Below are 21,385 nucleotides of genomic sequence, written 5' to 3' on the forward strand. Positions count from 1 at the left end.
ACTAATACCAAAGTTAGTTAGAAGGTTATGATTTTTGTATTTATAGAATGGCAGGGGCAGCATTTAGATAATACATCATAGTAACTTGGCATTTATGAAATATTAGTTTTCCATAAACATGAACTCAGAGAGGAAGGTTACATTTTTTTAAATTATAATAACATTTTGAAAAGCATCTGTCCTTTAAAATGTTACTGAAATATATATTGGAACTGGTGTTTTAGATGCCAGTCCTTCCTGAAGAGTGTTTTGAGATTTTTTTCAAATACTGCCTCAGTTCTATATAAAATAGAAAAAATTCTGCCTTGTAAAATGACTACTGGATGTAGGTAAGAAGAAGTTAAGGAAATATTACATAAAAATAGATTTGCAAAGGTAATTTGCTGGAGGATTATTTACGCTTTGATGAGTGGATCTGGATATTTTGATACTAAGTGAAAGTGGTTCCACTGGAATTAGAAGGGAACAGAGATCTGCAAGCAGGAGTGAAAAGAATGTGTGTAAGCCGGGCACGGTGGCTCATGCCTGACCTCAGGTGAGCCGCCCACTTCAGCCTCCCAAAGTGCTGGGATGACACGCTTGTTAAGTGGTACTCTAATTAATCAGTAATTTAAACCTCAAAAGAGATTCATTATGTACACAAAATTAATCTTGTGTAATCAAGTGTATAAGTAAAATTAATTGAAGAAATCAAAAAACGCACGGTGGCTGACACCTGTAATCTCAGTGCTTTCGGAAGTCCAGGTGGGAGGATCCCTTGACTTAAGGAGGCTGAGACCAGTCAAGCAACACGGTGGGACCCATCTCTGTAAAAAAATTAGCCGGGGATGGTGGTGCGTGCCTGTAGTCCGAGCTACTTGAGAGGCCGAGGCAAAAGTATCGCTTGAGCCTAGGACTTGGAGTCTGCAGTGAGCTATGATCACACCACTGACTCCAGCCAGAGCAACAGAGGGAGACAATGAGAACACGTGGACACAGGAAGGGGAACATCACACTCTGGGGACTGTGGTGGGGTGGGGGGAGGGGGCAGGGACAGCATTAGGAGATACACCTAATGCTAAATGACGAGTTAATGGGTGCAGCACATCAACATGGCACATGGATACATATGTAACAAACCTGCACATTGTGCACATGTACCCCAAAACTCAAAGTATAATAATAAATAAATAATAAACCACAAAACACTTGTAATTCCACATCCAGATATATAAACCACAGGAATACTTAGATAAACACACGCTATACACACATATAGTATATATATGATAAAATATATTTGTATGTTCAACTTGGGAAAGGTTGATGATTTTAGAAACAAACTAATAATTCTTTTGCCTTGTGCTCTAATGATTTTCAATATGAAGATGTATTTGGGATCAAATACATGAGGCTCCACATACAAGACATCTTTCTTTCCCCTCTTCTCAGCACCATTTTTTGGCTGATTATTGGACTACAACTGGGAGATCTAGAACTAAATTCCTGCTTAGTGTTTACTTGTTCAGAGCATAGGCTTTGAAATCGTCCTGTTTTGCCTCAGTCTCCACAGTGGTACCTACTAACCTCATGACTAGGGGATCGTGTAGCATTTCTCTAAGCCTTGTTTTCTTAGCTGTGAAGTGGTAAATTTTGGAAGTGCTTTGTTCATAGGATTTCTGTGAAAACTGAATTGGGTAAAGAATGTAAGGCATTTAGCACAGTAAAATAACCTGGATTACAGTAACTTTTCCAGGAGTGTTTATTAGTACTTAAACTGTCATTGTCATCAAAATTCTGTTTTTACATATGAACTTAGAAATGTCATTGTAACCTTCTCAACTCATTTGGTCATTTAAAATGGAGAGGTTGAGTTAGGTGTTTCTTAAATTTCTCTTTAGCTCTGATACTATGAGTCTGACGTTAAGTAATGCAAAGTTGGTAATTAAATCTTCCCCTTTCGTGATGTAGGAGAAAGGCATAAAAAATTTCTGGGTGACTGGATTCCCTTGCAAGTTTATTAGAATTGTAATTACGTAGCATTTTGAATAAAGCATTCATTCTGGAAATCATTAAGTTTATTTTTCTTAACTCCGTTATTTTGTCAACTGTGGAAAAATTGGGATTTAGGAGTAACCTCTGATTTAAAATTCCACCTACTAACCATTTAAATTGTAGTCTTGTAATTTCCTAACTTTAGTCTTGAAGGTGTTTCTCATTCTTATGCGTTATTATACTGTATTATATATTTATGCAACATAAAATTTATAGTTTTAACTATTGCACATGTTTACATATGAAAGGTGTAATTTTGAACTTATCATTATTAAATTTGCTAGTTTTGCTTCACTATTCATTTTGGACACTTATCCATATTAGTACATGCAACTCAAGTTTATTCTTTTGAGCTACTGTATATCATTCAAATGTATGAATAAATAACCTTGCTTTGGTGGACATTTAAGTATTTTCATGTATCAGTATGAAAAGCAGTTTCAAAATGAACATTCAAATATACATTGTCATATATGTGTATAATATTTGTATATATGAAGGTTCCTGTGGGTCATATATCTGAAATCAAAATTACAAGTGTTTTGTACCTTCTATAATTAATTTTACTCTCAATTTTAAGTAAACAAGATTAGTTTTTGCACATGATGCATCTCTTTATTCAGTTAAAATTACTGACATAATTAGAATACCACTTAAAACTTGAGAATATTTTCAAGGGTATTTATGCAAAACTTACATAAATGTGTTGAAAAGTCCTTTTGTATATATGTAGAGATTACATGGTATGTTAAATTCATCAATTTGCCTAAATATCAAGTTATACTTAAGTAGTGTCCATACACCATGCTTTTGCTTGACTGAACTCCAATATGTATATCGGGAGTACTTTTTAACATTCATAGGTTAAGTGGCCTGTTTTGGAAAATGATATTAAAAATGGAATTCAGATGAATGCTTAAAGATTAAAAATGAATGAGCTTTCGTATTAATCATCAATATGACAACCCTAAAGGGAAGCATGATTTTCAAATGTACCTCCTTGTAGGCAGGATAATTCAGAAATGCACAGTGCATATTAGATATGGGATTTGAGTCGTAGTGTATTTCTCTAAGAATGTAATTTATTGTACTTTCACATCCACCCCACTGAATATGCAGAGTTTAAGATGCAATGGCCAGAAGACACGAGCGTGTCACTAGAAGGATGTGGACGTGGGCTCCGGGGCTGTTGATGATGACGGTGGTGTTTTGGGGTCATCTGGGGAATGGACAAGGCCAAGGTAAGTGCAAGGATTTTCTAATTCTTTGCGAGTTGGATGCGAATTTCACTTTGTGATGAAATTATGTTTAGTGTTTGGTTTGATGTTTAAGCAATTTGTTACAATCTTCCGTCAGGTTTTTGTTACAGGGTATTGTAATATCTCTGCAGTTAAATTGAAATAGAATTAAGTGTGAGTAAATGCATCAAAATTGAAGCCATGTTTCTGAAATTGGCTTTTCTCTGTTGTAATTGATGATATGTATATATATGTGAGGTATTATGAGGCCATATATATGCGTGTGTCTCTGTTGCATTTGGTGACATGTATATATATGTGAGGTATTACGAGGCCATATAAATTCGAGTGTGTGGGTTTTGGGTGGGTGGGTGTGCCTGTGAGTTTGTGTATGTGGTATTTTACAGGAACACGTAGCATATAAAGTTGTTGTGATTTTGAAGAAAAGTTTTTGGACGTTTGTCTGTTTAGGGTTTTTATGTTTTTGGATGTTTGTCTCTTTAGGGTTTTTATGTTTAACATTTTAAAATTTCAAGAACCTATTCTTAAAGGATGTGATGTTCTTTAGAAATTAAATGAAAAATGTGACGTTTCTCGTTCTTCTGCCAAGGGTATTTAGGGGAAATTAATGAGAGAGTGGAGCTGCAAGGTTGTGGCATCCTGAAATGTCAGTTGGAGAGTAGAAAAGGGCCATAGATTTTGGAATAAGGCTTTCAATACTGATTTCATCAATAGCTGTATGGAGTGGTTTGTGCCAAATCTAGTATCTGTGAATGTATTTTGTGATAAGTATTGTATTATTTTTGGAGGTGTGTTGCCTGCTCATATACAAATTGCAATTCTGTACTTTATGTGATAAAACATCCTGACACCCCTGAAATTTTCTTTTCCTTTCGGGGCAAGTATATTCAGCATTGATTTTCTGCATTTTCAAGGCTTGAAATGAAATCTGTGAGCAGGAAGTTTACAGAGTTATTTCAAGGGATAGATATATTTCTCCAGATAAAATTGAAAGTGTGCAGTGTTATTATATAATTGTGATGAAGTTGAGCTTTGCTAGTTTGGAGTATCTAATAAAGTTTAACACTTTTTAAAAGATCCTTCAAAAAGATCAGTTTTCTTGCCATATGTAATATTGTTCAATGAAGATTTGAAATGAAATAGATATTTTTTCAAAACCACAAATGCATCTGTGCCTTTGTATATGAACAGTTGTATATACATGTAAGCAGATAATACATTTTGTTAATTAAGATCAGCTTTGATTTTAATTTTTCTTTCCTGTCATTCAGAATTTGTATTTGCATCTAATAGAATTCTCATTTTTCTTTTGTGATAAAACTAATGTAAAATATATTCAATACACATAGTAGTTTTTTTCACCAAAGGTCTAAAACAAGAATATGTAGACAGTAGCTACGTTGGATTTCTTTGGCTATAAGAGTTGTCTATTTCTCTGGTGATGTGTAGAATTACTAAAATGCAGCATGACAACTGTTTCTCTGTAATAGTGATCCAACATGACATGTAGTATTACACAGGGTTGCTAATACCTTCCTCTGACCATCATTTCCAGTAATTGTGGCTTGTTTTAGATGAGGAATAGGTTATTAGATATTTAAAATATTTGAGAAAAATAGGTATCTTCTCTCTTATTTACCCAAACCCTTTTATTTACTCAATATTGATGGCTCAAGTATTCTATCTTTCACTAGGGACCATCATTTATTAAAAAATGGCCTGAAATCAATTCCAAGTCTAGCTGTAGTGAAGCTTCTAGTGGGAAATGCAAGTTAAGTAATTTGTTTTCTTTCTAAAAGGATAAATTAAAATAGACAATGATTCAAAGAACAAAACAACTTAATAGAAAACATAATGGAATGCTTTGATACTATGATTCAGGGAATTTTGCTTCCTTAGTGGTAGCTAGATTGAGTGAAGGAGATTGCTTAGGTATAATGAGCAAATCTTATAATTGCAAGTATAACCCAAGCTGCATATCATCATTTAGCTCAATAAGCCTCATTAAATATTAAATATTACCTTTTAACTTTTATGCAATTAAGCAGAATTTAAAAATAAAAGTTTTAAAAATTAAAGTTTTTATTACTAAGTATCTTTTAAAATACAAATCTCACAGCTCCTTATTGTCAAGAAAAGAACACATGAAAATTTATAAATAAGGTTTTCTCTCTATTAAATTTACAGTCTTGCATTAAATATTGGTTATTGGGACCCACCATGTCCATGATTATGATTAAGTATCAATGAAAGATGACTCTTGCAGCAAATATGCATGCAAATGTTTTAAGATTATTTTCACATTATTTCACATAATTTCTTAAGCATAATAGGATAAGTAAATTATACTTTCTACACAAGCTCTTCATATTTATGAATAGACCATGTTCTAAATTTTTCAATCATTGGGGAATCCCAATGTCATATTTATGAATGGACCATGTTCTAAATGTTTCAGTCATTGGGGAATCCCAATGTCATATTTATGAATGGACCATGTTCTAAAAGTTTCAGTCATTGGGGAATCCCAGTGTCGTATTTATGAATGGACCATGTTCTAAATGTTTCAGTCATTGGGGAATCCCAGTGTCGTATTTATGAGTGGACCATGTTCTAAATGTTTCAGTCATTGGGGAATCCCAGTGTCGTATTTATGAATGGACCATGTTCAAAATGTTTCAGTCATTGGGGAATCCCAGTGTCGTATTTATGAATCGACCATGTTCTAAATGTTTCAGTCATTGAGGAATCTTCCTAGAGAAACCGTGTGAGAAATTGTAGCTAAGCTCAAAAACGGAAGACAAAAATCGATTTAACGAGGAATGTAGATTAATGTCATAGTATTATCGCGACTGTGTGCAACCACTACTTATAAACAATGATATAAGAAATGCAATCTGAAATCTGAATTCTAAATAGGAATGTAGTGCCATTATCCCTCTGGGACCCTTAGGGTCAAAATAAGATAAAAGGGATGAATGGTGGGTTGGAAGTCAGTCAGTGATCCTTGTCAAATTTTTGTATCTGTCAAGAAAAGCATCTGCTTGAGGACATCCATTTTCCTACTTCTGAGTTACAGAATAATAGGTACTTATCCTGAATGTGACATTCCCTGACGTGGACTCTGTCTTTGCTGCTTAGGTGGTGTGTGCATGAGAAAGTGCTTAACATCTGAAAACGGAGACAATCCTTAGAGAAAGATATATATGAATTATAAAAGGAAATATACCTACGATGGAAATAAAACAAATAGCATAAATATCTAGCTGTATTTGGTCTTTTTGGTAACTATTACAATATATACATTTTCAAACAACTAAGTTCAGCACTGACTTTGGGAGAATCTAGATAAAACTGAACTGACATATAATAAGCATTGGTGTAATTAATAGCACAGCGGGCAGAACCATGGGGGTATTTCCTGAGGAAGAGGGACTATAGAGAGGCAAAAGAAAACCCAGCTCATTCTGGGGAGTGCCAGGAGCAGTTATTATATTCAGAACTGAGAACTTATTTCTAACTCACCAACCCATAGTTCTGGCTGAAGTGCAGTGGTGCAGTCATAGCTCATTCTCAGCCCCAAACTCCTGGGTTCATATGGTCCTCTCATCTCAGCCTCCTGGTAGCTATGACCACAGGTGTGCACTACTTTGTCCAGCCAGTTTATTTTATATTTTATTTTCATTTCATTTGTAAAGACTGGGTCTTGCTATGTTGCCCAGGCAGGTCACAAACTCCTATCCTCAAGCAGTCCTCTAACCTAGGCCTCCCAAAGTACTGACATTACAGGCATGAGCCATTGCATCTGGCTCAAAAATATTTCTGTCCTAATGGCTTTAACAAAGAAGTGCCGTTTTGGGGATATATACAATGGTGTGCTGCTTGGGAGTGACAAAAAAATAATTATAAGAAGAATGGAACGAATATGTCAGTATGTTTTCAAAAGCAAGTTAGCCCAAGTTTTTAAACAAGCATAATTTTAGGGTTTTTGTAACTAACTTAGGGTTTAAATGTAGCAAAAATTTTAAACATTATCATGAATACACAGAAAATTTTAATCAATTTGGTTTCCATGATGAATTTACATGCTTAAATTCCTAATTTCAATTTGCTGCTAGATATGAGAAAGTTTGAGATTTTGAAGAAGCAAGTGGTTCTTACAAATGTAGCAAACTTAAATTTTGAGGACAATTTAATTTAACTTCCATTTTTATGACCAGATTTTGGGTCAGCTGTTAAGCATTCAAAAAATAAAATCTGATAATATCTGGCAATTCCAATTTTCAGTTTTATTGATCTTCACCATGAAATAATATATAAGGTAAGGGGCAAAATTTTGGAAAAGCAGATCACTTTGTTGTCCTATTTAGCAAGTTCTCAAATTATGCCATCTTGGAATCATTACAAGTAATTATACGAAGACAGTATCTTGTGTTTTGTATTTCATTGTTACACATCCAATTGTTCTCTAGAGATATCAGAGAAAACCCACTCAAGAAGGGAAGGTTAGGTAAACAGCCCTCTCTCTCTCTCTCTCTGTCTTTGCCTCCATTTGGTTCCTTATGTTCATTTCTCAGTGCATTTCAGTTACTTTTATTGTTCCCTTCATTTTCTCTTTCATTCCAGAAGTTTAAGTGATTGCATAATTCTTTTGACAGCTGAAAGTAGTATCCGACTTTGAATGAAAGGTTTACAGCTACAGCTTTTCAATTAGAAAATCTCAGATCATGTGATCTATGAGTTTTAATATCTTAGGATCTCGACCAGTAAGGAATAATCACTTTGAAAAACCTTGATGCTACCTAGAGTTTGTGTTTTGTGAGGTTGCTTGGTAAATTATTCTCCTTTGATAATTGAATATTGCTTCAAGAGAGGTGAGCTCAGACGTTTGGCAATGAATATTGAATGTGTATTCCAAGAGACATGACCTTAAAATATCATCAAGCTAAGTAGTAGTGAAATTGAACTCTGCTGTATAATAGAAGTCAGTGTTTCTTACATCTTTGTGATATATAAATATTTTTACATTGTGGTAGATAATAATTTGTATGGGAACATTTAATTGAATTTAATTTATCCTATGGCAGAATTATGTTGCATAGGTCATTTTAGTTTTTGATTTAAGCATCTTAAAATTACAAATGCAAATATTCAACACGTAAAACCCACATGAATACACACTCCCAAACATTTGAAATCCTAACAGTCATTTCCAACAGCTTTTTCCTACAAAAGAAGTCAGCTCTTCTTAGAGAAGACATGCATTCCCATAGCTTGAGAGGTGCACACTATAAGGTAAACAGAGAAAGGATTACAGCAGTTTAAGTATACCAGCGGATTTACTTTATAGACAATAGACTTTTGAATTACTTGTCTTCAAAATTTGGTTTCTTGAGAAAATTATCTGTGTAGATTAATCATGCATTTCAGATACTTTCCAGACATCTGAATGTTGTTTTCTTAAAAGTAGCCAGCACGCCTTTGTATGCAGTCTGCATGGGAGATAGTAAGACATGTGTATGCTCTATATCTACTAGTAGAGATTTGTTTATGAGTGCTTCCTTAAAAAATTATTTTTTCTGAAGAAAGGGATTTCTTTTTTATAATTTAGATTAGATGATTTTAAATGTTTTTAGGTTTTAACCTCTCTGATCATCAGGGTCATTGCCATGGAAAAAATGCAAGTTATAGCATATTTCATTTTTATAAGGAAAGAAGTTGATAATTTAGACTTTTTTCTTTTACTAAATTGAATTACATCACTCAATATTTGGATGGCATTAATTCACAATAGCAACAAAAAAATCTTACTATTCAACAAAATAAAGTATGATTTCCTTCACATTTAACTTAATTTGTTCTTTAAAACATCTCCTAACGAAGGTTTTCTCATCCTCTGAAGCTGAATTTATTTAGGAAAAAATATTTTAAACACCATCCCAAGTGATATAACTATTTTTATTGAGCTTTGATGTTCTATTTGAACATATTTGAAGACTGTACAAGCACTCAATTTAGAATTAAGATTTTATTTGGAGATTTTGGTTGTATTTGAAATCTGTTGTGGAATTAAACATGAAGAATACGTCAATTTACTAGATGTCATTGTCTATGACACATTTTAGTCTTATCTTTCTGCCTATATGTAAAGAGGAATAGAAATAATTGGTATAAACAGGAAAAAAGAAGTAAAGTGGTAGGATCAGATGTGAGAAATATATAAGCTAAGATACTCTTTTTTTGTTTGTTTGTTTTTTGTTTTTGTGAGACAGAGTCTTGCTCTGTTGCCCAGGCTGGAGTGCAGTGACACAATCTTGGCTCACTGCGGCCTCCACCTCCCAGGCTCAATGGTTCTCCTGCCTCAGCCTCCTGTGTAGCTGGGATTACAGGTACGCATCACCACACCCGGCTAATTTTTGGATTTTTAGTAGAGACTAGGTTTGACCATGTTGGCTAGGCTAGTCTCAAACTCCTGACTTCAGTTGATCCGCCCACTTCAGCCTCCCAAAATTCTGGGATTTCAAGTGTGAGCCACCAGGGCCAGCCTAAGCTAAGATATTCTAGAAGCTATTAATAGTAAAATATAATGTAAATTGTTTAAAATTAATCTGTATATGAAATTTTTTCTAGGACTTTCCTGCCAGAAAAGTAGGAATAGAATGGCAAAAGGAAGGAGGTTCCTTCTACAAGTAGGCACACATCCTATTTCACTTTATCCTGTGATCAGTCTCATAACCATCTCCTGGTGTGAAGTGCTAAAACTGTGCTTTAAGAATAACTTAAGTCCTTTATGTACAAACTAAAGTATGAGAGCCTGAACCTTGGAAACCAAGAGATTCCAAAAAGCCTTATGTGTGAGACTGGGTGCCACAGATCTTGGCAGAAATTACTGCTTATTCTTAATTCTTATTGTTCCTTTCTAGCACTTCAATTTATAATGCCAATATCTACCTCAGCCTAAAGACAAGCTCTAGAATCACTTGTGTTACTTATTACATTTCTTTTAAAAAGCTCATGAATTACACATGAATTTCAAAGTTGCCAACTGAGATTCCAAGGACTTAGAAAAGAAAAAACGTGGCACCTTTCCATTATAAAGGCTGTACGCAGTCTTCATAGTGTTTGTCTTTAAGGGACAACATGCCTCATCCATCAGCAACTTTTCTTCCTTAAATCATCATATCTTGCCTAAAAAGGTTTTCTGAAAACTAAGATTTGCAGATTGTTATATCACATCTTAATCTACGTATCAACTTTAGCATTATCAAAGCATGAACTGTTCTGGGTTTTCATAGTTAATTATGTTTGTGGTAATAACTGGGATGCAATTGTTTTTCTTCTGATGATTTTGTACTTGCTTTTCTTATGGTAACTTCTGATGCTTGTTTGTAAGATCTTCCTCTCTTTTCTCCATCTGGTTATCTTCTTACCTTCTGTCCTTTAACTCAGATGTCACCCACACTGTGTGTCTTTCTGGATTGCTTCTTATTTAACTGTTGCTTCTCATAGTTTACATACCTCCTCCTGTACCACACTATCAACATTTCTCAAGCTGCACTATATGCTGGGTTGTGTCTTTATTTATTTATAAGTTCCTTGATAATTCGGACTATATATTAGTATATTCAAAAAATACTTATGAAGTGTTTACTTTGGGTCAGGAATTATTGAGTGAAGGAAATTGACCAAAACTCTGCCATCATGAAGCTCGCATTCTAACTTAGGGAGACAGATAACAGACAATGAGCCACATAAATATGCAAAGTATCGTAAGTTAGATGGTGAAAAGTAATCCTGGATGGGGATCAGATAATTTTGATAGGATAATTTTTAACTGGGTAGTCAAGAAAGGCCGCACAGAGAAGATGGCAATTGGAAGAACAAGGTGGTGAGAACTGCTGAGTCTGGAGCAAACACACAATTTGGAGCAGTAGAAGATTCCAGAAGTAACAGTATAGAGGCGAAGAAGTGGGAATTGTGTGGAGTCTTTTACTTGCTGTTGTAATGACCTTGGCTATGCTTTGAAGTGAGGTGGAAAGTTGGCAGGGACCTTAGTTTTCTTTTTAATAATTCACTATGAATTTTGAACGGTCACTATTATAGACTCAATAATTTTGCTTTATTACTCTTGCAATTGACTACAAAAGAGCGTATTGAAGAAATGTTAAATTCTAATTTAAACTGATTGAAATAGGTTTTTATCTTTTTATGTTTCTCATCACTGAATATCTCATTTTTAATTAGTTTGAAAGCATTCTAAGATAGTGAGCCAATGCAATTTAGCATAATGCATAACTTATTATTCATCAGATTTAGGTATTTAACCGAGGATGCTAATTAGGAAAGTAACTTGTTCTGTTGGATGATTTTGATAAAGCTACTTTCAAATGATTATCACATCCATTGATGTCATATTAAGTTGTGTTTCTGGAAACCAAATTTAGGCAGTGGTAATGAGTTAATATCTCTAAGTGGATACCTTTTATCTCTACAGTCAAGGATACTTGAAAGTGGAAAAACATACTGGCTTCAAGTCTTGGGAACTAGGACTTACCGGAAATGTGTGTGTTTTTTTTGTTTCCTGGTGGAATTGTCTTCTCGGAAAGATGGTGTTTCCTTTTCAATAGGAAAAAATTGATCCTATGCTGCTTTACTTTAATGCTTTGCTTTTGTCAAAATAGTGTTTTCTTAGGAAAATTAACCTATCATAATATAATGAAAAGAGAAATGCTGAAGACACAAAATGATGTCCATGTTAATATTGAGTAGGAAGCATCAAGGGACATGAGAAGAGGGAAGCGAAGAGAGGGAGAAGAGAAATTTATAGTGTAACAACAATTAGTAAAAAGGATTAGCATATACATGTAGTCAATAAGTCAATAAATGGCTGTTTATAGAAAGCCTACCAGGCACTAGGGGATATAGCAGTGAAGAAGGCAAAGACACAATTGGCTATACTGTAGTGAGGAGGGAAAGAGGAGGAAGACATACAAATACCTCAACAAAGCAATGGTGTGAAGGGCTATAAAGTACACTACTACGAAGAAGATTACATGTGATAACATGGCTGAGTAAAACTGTCAAGGAGGAAGGCACTGATCTGGCTGTAGGTATTTCAGAGCATTTTTCTCTCTGAGGAGGTAATATTTCATTTGAGAGTTGAGTGAAGACAAAGAGGAAGGTACTTTGAAGATCTGGGGTGCTCTGAGCAGAAAGAAGGGCAGATATAAAGATTCTGTAATTTAAAAAGAGAGCTTGATAGTTTCTTACAAAGAAAAGAAGGCCGGTTTGGCTGGAATGTCCATGAAGGAAGAGCATGGAGAGAGATTACATGAGTGTTCTCAGGGACCAAATCTAGATCTTATATCAAAATGTGAATATAAATTAACTACATTGAAAAGTGTATGATGGATGTGTGATACGATGAGGTTAGCTCTTAGGAGGGTGTACTATTGTGGAAGGGTACACTAGTGAAGGAAGGGGGTTCATTTAGCTGACTATTGCACCTGTCCAGTTGAAGGATGATGGTAGTTGGGATTATGAGTGTAGCAATAAAGTTGGAGAAAATCAGTTGAGATTGGAAGTTGATTTGAAGATGATTGAATTTACTGAGCAAGAATTATATCAAGGTATTTGGATTTAGGGACATGGGGGATTATGGTCACTTTTAGTGATATGGCAAAGTCTTGATGACATGAGGCAGTTTGCAAGTGACAGAGGTGTGGGTAGGTGCGTATGTGTGATTGATTTTACATTTTTTAATCTTAAATTAAGACGCTAGTTAGAATCCAAGTGGAGACATCAAGTAGGCACTGACAAGTTGACTTGGCTAGAGATGTGAGTTAGATCATCGTAGCCTATAGAGCATGCCTAAAGTCATGAATCTAGGTGAGGGGTTGGAAAACTATTATAGCCCATGAGCCAGATCTGGTCTGCCACCTATTTTTGTATGGCTCATGAGTTATAAGTACGTGTGGCATTTATAAGTCTAAAATGTAAAATACAGGGAAATTTTTCAGCAGGGAAAGTTCCATAAATTTGCCTCTTGGCAACACAAAGCCTGCAATATTTACTATCTGGCTCTTTGTCAAAAATGTTACTGACTCCTGATCTGGATGAAACCCTGTGAGGAGAGAGTGTTGACAGAAGAGAGAGAAGCATCACAGTGGAAATTAAAATTATGTCAACTGAAGTGTGTAGGGTAGAGAATTTAAGCCTGAGTATAACAGTAAGAGATTAAAATAACAGTAAATTCATTATCAGCGTGATCAATGAAACCTTTGGGGGCAAAGAGGAACTATCTTCGTCACACCTTTCACTCACTCATAGAAAGATCTTAGGCAGGAAATATAACTTGTTTGAAGATCTGAGATAAGGCTAATGTAGTTTGGACAAAGAAAGCCAATGGGAGGATGACATTACATCTGGCCAAAGATTTAGGGAAGAGTCAAATACTTCAGGCTTTTTAAAGTGATCTTTAGATAAAGAGGAGGTCATCAAGGCATTCCGAATTTGGAGGATCAAATCACATCTGATGGAAAAAATCTGGCTGTATGTGCATCTAGGATGTAAGGAAGCCAACATGGATGTGAAGTTAAAATTGTCCATTGCAAATAATAAAATGAAGGCCCCAGGTAGCCTTGGCAAGGGCAGATTTGGTATAAAATCCTTATTGGAATGGGCTTAAGCAGTAACGGGAATACGGATCTAGCTGTTGTGTTTAGTGGAATTTTATCAGTCTTTTTGTTGTGTATGATATATAGATGGTCAAAATAAGGAACTTCTACATTTTCGGTTTTTGTTTTATTTTAATTGAGATTTGAATTAAAAATAAGAAACTTTTATTTTGAAACTTGGAGACTGTGTTTAAAAAGTATAGAGTAGGGCTAGAAAAAAACCTAAAACTCTCCTGATGAGGAGAGTGCTAATCGTGACTCTAATAATAATAAAATACTTTTCTGATAATTTTTTGTGTGTTTCATTATTTATATATGTATGGGAAGTTGTACCCTAGCCAGATGCCAATTCACCTGGTGAACTTGCTCTTCAACGTGGCACAAATATTTCCTTCTATCTTTAGCCTTCCGGGGTTTCTCACATGGACTATTGGCTCTTCCTACATGAACCTGCTGGTAGTACCCTGTAGGAGACATGCTACTCCATGACAACAGGCACCACGCTGTAGGGGAATTACCATACCTGTCAATCACTATCTCTAGAATGTGGCCTTTCATGAGCCCTGAGATTTCATACTGTTTCTCTGAGCTGTAACAATATTTATATTGAAAAAATAAACATGTTCTTCTATCTTTAATATTTTATATCTTATAATTTGAATATCCCATTTTCATTATACTACTTAGCTGCTAAGTTATGTTATAAAAACAAGTTTTAATTATCTGCAAACACCTTCAAATCTAATCCTTACCGGTGAAGACTGATGTCTGGTTAACATCTGTTAGGACATTTATTTCCATACAGTATTTATAGCGCCTTTTTGTTATTGATTGGTATGATAAATGTGTAACTCTTACACAAAGACAAAATTTTTAGATTTTTGTATTTAAAATACTGGTTATCAAAAGAAAAACCCAGATGTTATTTGTTTATGTTTCTGCTTGAGGTACTGAATCTATTTCAAGTCATATTTCTCAGTATTGATATACTTAATTTTGCTGAAATAATAACACACTAACTTTAGCTACTTTTTTTCTCAGTGTATCTCCTTGTCGCTCACCATTTCCGCCTCATTTCACTTCTCATCTTTATTTCTTTTTCTTTGGTCTTCTTTTACTTTAGGGATTCTTTCAATTTAGAAGTGTTCTTGTTTTCTGTTAATTACTATTCTTCTTGGATGTACACAGTTATCCTTTTCCATTTCATTTGTGAATTCATCTCAGAGGCATTTTGTATGTGCCTTTTACTCATAGCTTCTCAGAAGTCCCTTTCGAGGTTACCGATTTAACATGTCATGTACTATAAGGTTTGCATGGCATGGTGGCAGCTGACTTTGGTCTTTACAAGGATTGAAATGTTCACTCAACATGGATTGGTAGAATTTATTTTTTCCTTAAACATTTCATCGCCTTGTAAACAAACAAAAGCAAACCCAAGACTCAAAACTGACATTACTATTGGTGCCCCTGGAAATAGCTACCTTCTCACTAAAGTAGATTTTGTCATCCAACTTTATGTGTTGTTGAACACACATGGTGCTGTATGAGCACTCACTCACTAGTCTAGAAAACATTGCTGTGACCAGTTACCAGAAAAATAAATTCAGATTGCTCTTCACCTTCCACAGATGACCCTTCTGAAAGCCATTTGAATTCATTATAAATTATAGTTATATTAGTGTGACTTTAATTCACTTGTAATCTGAACTTTATGTGCAATGCATTTTTTCCCGTGTTTAATCATTTTTGAATGCTAAATCATTTGCAAACAAATGGCTTGTCCTTGAGAAAGAATTTAAGGCTGAAAGTTCATTAAGTGCCATCTGGGTATCTGTGTCAATGGTTTTGTCACTACAAATGTGTGTGTGTGTGCATATCACCTACTTTATCACATTTAATTGATAAAATTGATATGCAATCTCTAAATCATTGTGTCTCCAACTTGTGTTATGCCACAAATACAAATTTTTGTCCTAAAGTTGATGGTACCCTTTGTAAAACTAGAAGTTCTCATTTGTGCAAAGGAAGGAAAAATAAAACAAGAAACAAATTCAATAAAAAAATTAAAGGTCAGATTTCTTTTATAGCTGCTGAATTCCTTTCTTTCCTTTCCATCATCCTCACATTCCCAAATCTCAACAAAGTTAAGAAATTAAAACACACATCATGAGATCATATGTTCACCTTGTTCAGGAACTGAAGGATTACATATACAAGACTATACCTTAATAAGTAGAGGGAGAAATATGAAGATATGAATAGAATATGAAAATTTATTATAATGCAGTTGTATTCTAAAGTGTTTCCTAGGCAGGCTAAGAGTATGTTGCCAGGAAATTTTAAGAGACCCACTCCATTATATAGAAGAGGATGTGTGTAGATCTCTTAATTCTGAAATGTTTAGAACTGAGTACAACAGGTCTTTGAATAACGACGTTTCATTCAATGTCATTTCATTATGATGTTGATGAGAAAAAACAAATTGATTCCAATTGGGGTTCACTGTCTGTGTAGAGCTTATGTATTCTCCCCATGTCTGCATTGATATTCTCTGGATGCTCCAGTTTCCTCTCACTTCCCAAGGCTGTGCATGTGAGGTTGATTGACGTGTCTATGTGGTCCCAGTCTGAGTAACTGTGGGTATGTGTGAGTGCACCTGCAATGCGATGGCACCCTGTCCAGGGCTGGTTCCCACATTGTGTCCTGAGCTGACAGGATAGGCTGCGGTCAACTGCAACCCTAAACTGAAATAAGTAGGTAAATAATGATTTTACTAGCTTTTATTAATCTTAAACGTATGAATAGCTGAAATTTATTTCAGCATTTAATATTAGAAGTGTTTTGATCTTTATTTACAAGTTTGTTGACGTTTTAGTTACCAAAAGCCATAGAAGCTTAACTCTTTTGATGTCAACCTATGGTAAAATGGGTTTCGCTGACTGTATTTTTGTACCAATTAACCATCCCCAATTTATCCCTCCGTATGCGTGTATCAAAACATCACGTGACCATAAATATATATACCTATGACCAGTTTTCAAGCACCTGTCAATGATGTTAAGTGAAGACTTATTGTAGTCCTTTTTTGGCATAACGAAAATGTGTGTGTTTTGTTCAAGATTGGAAAAGTTCTTTGTGTAAAGAACTAGACAGTAAATATTATAGGCTTTGCTGGCCATATGTAGTCTCTGTCTCTCCTTCATCTACTCATTCTTCTTCTCCCCTTCCTTCTCCTTCTTTAAACACTTCCAAAATGCCAAAACAATTTTTAGCTCTCAGCCATATGAAGCAAGCCATTGATTAAATTTGGCTTGTAGGCCCATAAGGTGTGAATTCCTTTACATCATCAGAATGCCGCATATATATGAAATGTTATCTATGAGAAATTAATGGGGCTCCCAGCAGAGAGAAATTAGCCTAAGTTAAGTTTGGGCTTTGGAATTCAGGGGAATGCCATGCACAAAAATGCTCTGCTTTTAAAAGTAGTTACTAACAGTCCATTTCTGATATCAGAAATACATGAAAACTACCAATTGAACGGACATTATTCACTACTTTAGTGCTGCTACTCCTGTGTGGTGGAAAAAGAATCCAGAAAGTTTTCCTTTCCATTTGAACATTCATGCAATAAAAATTTCCAAATCTTTTTTTGAACACATTTTTATCTGATAGCTCTCTTGTGTACTTTATAAGTACGTTTTGCTGCTTATTCTCAGTAACTGTATTGAAACAATCTGTTTTCCTTTATCAATCAAAATAAAATAAGAAATTTAGCTTAATACTAATATTAAGCTGAAGTGCAAGATATATGAAAAAGAGACAAAAGAAGCAGGATAAACTGACCTTTTGATAACTGCAGAGGACAGCAGATCAAAGACTGGACTTTAACGTCTGACATTTTCAGAATCTATCACAGTAAGTCCACTGGGTCCAGAAATAGGTTTTAATCCTAGATTGAAATGACAATGCTGTCATGACATTGAGTTTGATGGAAAAAGTGAAGTTAAAGTTTTTCTCAATATTTTTTTAAAATCAATGATTGATTTAACTATAAAATGGACTGATTCTGAAGAACTCATTCTGACGTTGGAGGTGAAAATGCTTTTACTCTAATCATTAAAATCAATTTCTCTAGATATCTGACTTTATTCTGCTTTATAACATAAAGAATGAAACTATATTTATTAATGAAGTGTAATCTAGCAAAGTGGCATAAGCATAATTATGAGTCACTTACTAAAGTTGTGTGTTTTTTTCCATTGCATGAAAACCCTGCCTTGTTTTAATTTTATTGACTCTTTAAAAGCAATTTTAGGTTTGTAGAAAGAAGTGAATAAGCATTCACACGTCATCCTCAGCCTCTACCCCAATTTCCCCGATTTTTAACATCTTGCAATAGTGTGGTACATTTGTTAGAGTTGATGAGTCAATATTGGTACATTACTATTGACTAAAGTATGTAGTTTGTATTAGAGTTTACTCCTTGTCTTATGAATTCTATAGGTTTTGTCAAATGTGTAATGACAAATAATCCTCATTACAGTGTCATACAGAATAATGGATTCACTCTCCTAAAATTCTTCCTTGCTCCATCCGTTCATCGTTTCCTCTACTAATTTATGTAGAAGATAAATTAGTAGATTGAGTTGATGGTTATAGCAGTTTAAAGCACAGATAGAAAACTAGATTGACCTGCCTACCCAGACTGTGCTTCTCACTCTCACTGTGCCCTTTCTTAACCTTTGGAAATGCTTTTATTCATATATAAAATAGGCTATAACTTCATATAGTTGTATTACAAAAAGTTAATGCACAGAAAAAGACTTGTGCTAGGTATATGGTTTCTTCTCAGTTAAATGGAAGCCATTGCGTGTGTTTGTCAATAGAATTCGTCATACTTTATCTCACATATCTTTACGTCATTGTTGGCACATGACATGTTTAGACTGCACAAATCTCCTCCAAATCCCTAATAGCCACTGATCTCTTTACTGTCTCCATAGTTTTGCTTTCTCCAGAAGGTCATGTAGTTGAATCATACGGTATGTAGACTTTTCAGACTGGCTTCTTTCACTTGGCAATATGCATTTAAAGGTTCCTGTGTGTCTTCTGTAGCTTGACAGAATACTATTCCATTGCCTGGATATACCACAGTTTATTTTTCCATTCACTTCCTGAAGGACATTTCGATTTTAGTGATCATGAATAAGGCTCCTGTAACATTCATGGGAAGAAGGCTTTTGTGTGCATGTAAGTTTTCAAATCCTTTAAGTAAATACCGGGAATGTAATTGCTGGGTTGTGTGGTAGGAGTATGTTTAGTTTTATAAGAAACTGCCAAACTGACTGCCAAAGTAGCTGTACTATTCTGCATTCTCACAAGCAATGAATAAAAGTTCCTGTTTCTCCTCACATTTGCCAGCTTTTGGTATCATCAGACTTTTGGATATTGGTCATTTTAATAGTCATGTAATAATATCTCACGGTTGCTGTGACTTGCAGTTCCCTAATGATACATGACTAGTAACTTCAAAATCCCCATTTGACAGCTGTATTTAGACCTTTGGACTATTTTTTAAATGAGTTGTTTTCTTTCTTATTTTCGAGTTCTCTGTATACTTTAAATACCAGTAATTTATCTGATATGTTTTGAAAATGTTTTGAATATGTTTTGAAAAAATTTTCTCCCAACCTGTGGCTTTTGTTTTCATTCTAAGCACAGTTTTAATAACAAAAGTCTTTAATTTTAATGATGCTCAATTTCTCAATTTTTTCTTTGTCTAACCCAATAAATCAGAAAGCTTTTTATCATTTCACATGACTTAATATTCAGGCAAGGTCTATATAGGCCCCTTTCAAACAGTCATAAAGTTTAGAAGCTCTGACCTCACAAACAATAACAACGACAACATAGAAACAAAAATGACAGCTTTTGATGTTGTCTCAGTAATTTCTCAATTCAAGAACAGATTACTGAGCTTTATAAGCAATACGTATAGATATCAATTTCACAGTAAAATACCTTATGATATTTATCAAATCACCTTAGTTTTGGTCACTTATTACTATTAGACTAAAATGTAATTTGTCAGACATGAGAAATCCTTTGGAGTATTTTTTAGAGAACCAAGTATTTGTTTTAGCCTTTTCAGTTCTTCTCTTGCTGTTTCTCCAGTATAGTCATTCCAATTGTCTCTATAGATGTATTAATACCAGGTACATAGTAAACACAATTATCTCCCACGTGTACCCCAACCCCCTTCCCTGTTCATGCAGTGAACATAAAGGAAGCAGGTCAAAAGGAAGCAGGTCATGTACCCTGTGATGTGCTGGGTTGTAAGGAAAGGTACACAATTAATGTACCATGTCTGAGTTTTCTTCTTCTCTGTATTTGTTCCATTTAATGCATGTATGTTTTTTATTCCTTAGGCCTCTCCAGTCCTAACACACTCAGGGATACTTGATACAGCTATAAGGCTGTGTCTTTATCAGGTACCTTTGGGTTATCCCCGGCCAGGGGTGGGAAATAGAGGAAGTGAATGTCTGTATCCTCATTAAGTATCACACAGAGCAGAAACATAAAGAAGCCTGTGCCATGAATGGGTCTCTTCTTTCTCCAAAAACCACCTACCCCTTCAACTCCCACTGCTTAAAGGAAAATCTTGTATTAGTCTCCCCATTTGCTCCTCAAACTTGCTTTAGCAAAGCAGTTCCTAAACCTCTGTTAATGTATGTCCCCACCCCTAACTCAACACACAGTCTCATGTCACATCACAGAAAAGAAGTTCAAAACAAAACAAAACAAAGCCACAGTCTTATAAGAAAAATAGGTAAGTTTTACAAAAGTTGTGTACTGTATCTCTGCTTTGAATTTTGTCATTGGCCAAGGATAGTAAAACTCTTGGAAAACTATAAAACAGGAACTTACGTAACATGTTTTACCCAAGATTTTTCAAACATTTTTGGAAGGATACTTATTAACATCTTGCAGAGGTAATGTTACATGAAAAACTTAGCATAAGACCAATCAGGTATTCTATGCAATAATGCAGATATATGAAAAAATAATATAATGAAATAAATGACTTTTCAAAAGGTATTGATCCTAGATCCACATTCTTTTTTTGGTTCAGGTGAGGCAATTAGAATGTGAAAAAAAGAAGCATAGAACAACTGTCTAATGAGAGGGACGAATGCTCCTGGGTGGAAAGTTATTAGAAGATAAATTAGTAGATTGACCCTTTTGTGTAGTTTATATTTGGAGACATTCCTTTTTCCACTATTACCCTCTTAGCGCTCCGAATCTCCACTTGCATTTTCTACAGAAAGTGTGTTTCAGAACGGCTCAATCAAAACTAAGGTTCAACACTTTTAGTTGAACAAACAGAACAGAAAGAAGTTTCACAAAATTCTTCTG

Source organism: Symphalangus syndactylus, chromosome 20 (genome assembly GCF_028878055.3).
Source record: "Symphalangus syndactylus isolate Jambi chromosome 20, NHGRI_mSymSyn1-v2.1_pri, whole genome shotgun sequence".
Taxonomy (NCBI): Eukaryota; Metazoa; Chordata; class Mammalia; order Primates; family Hylobatidae; genus Symphalangus; species Symphalangus syndactylus.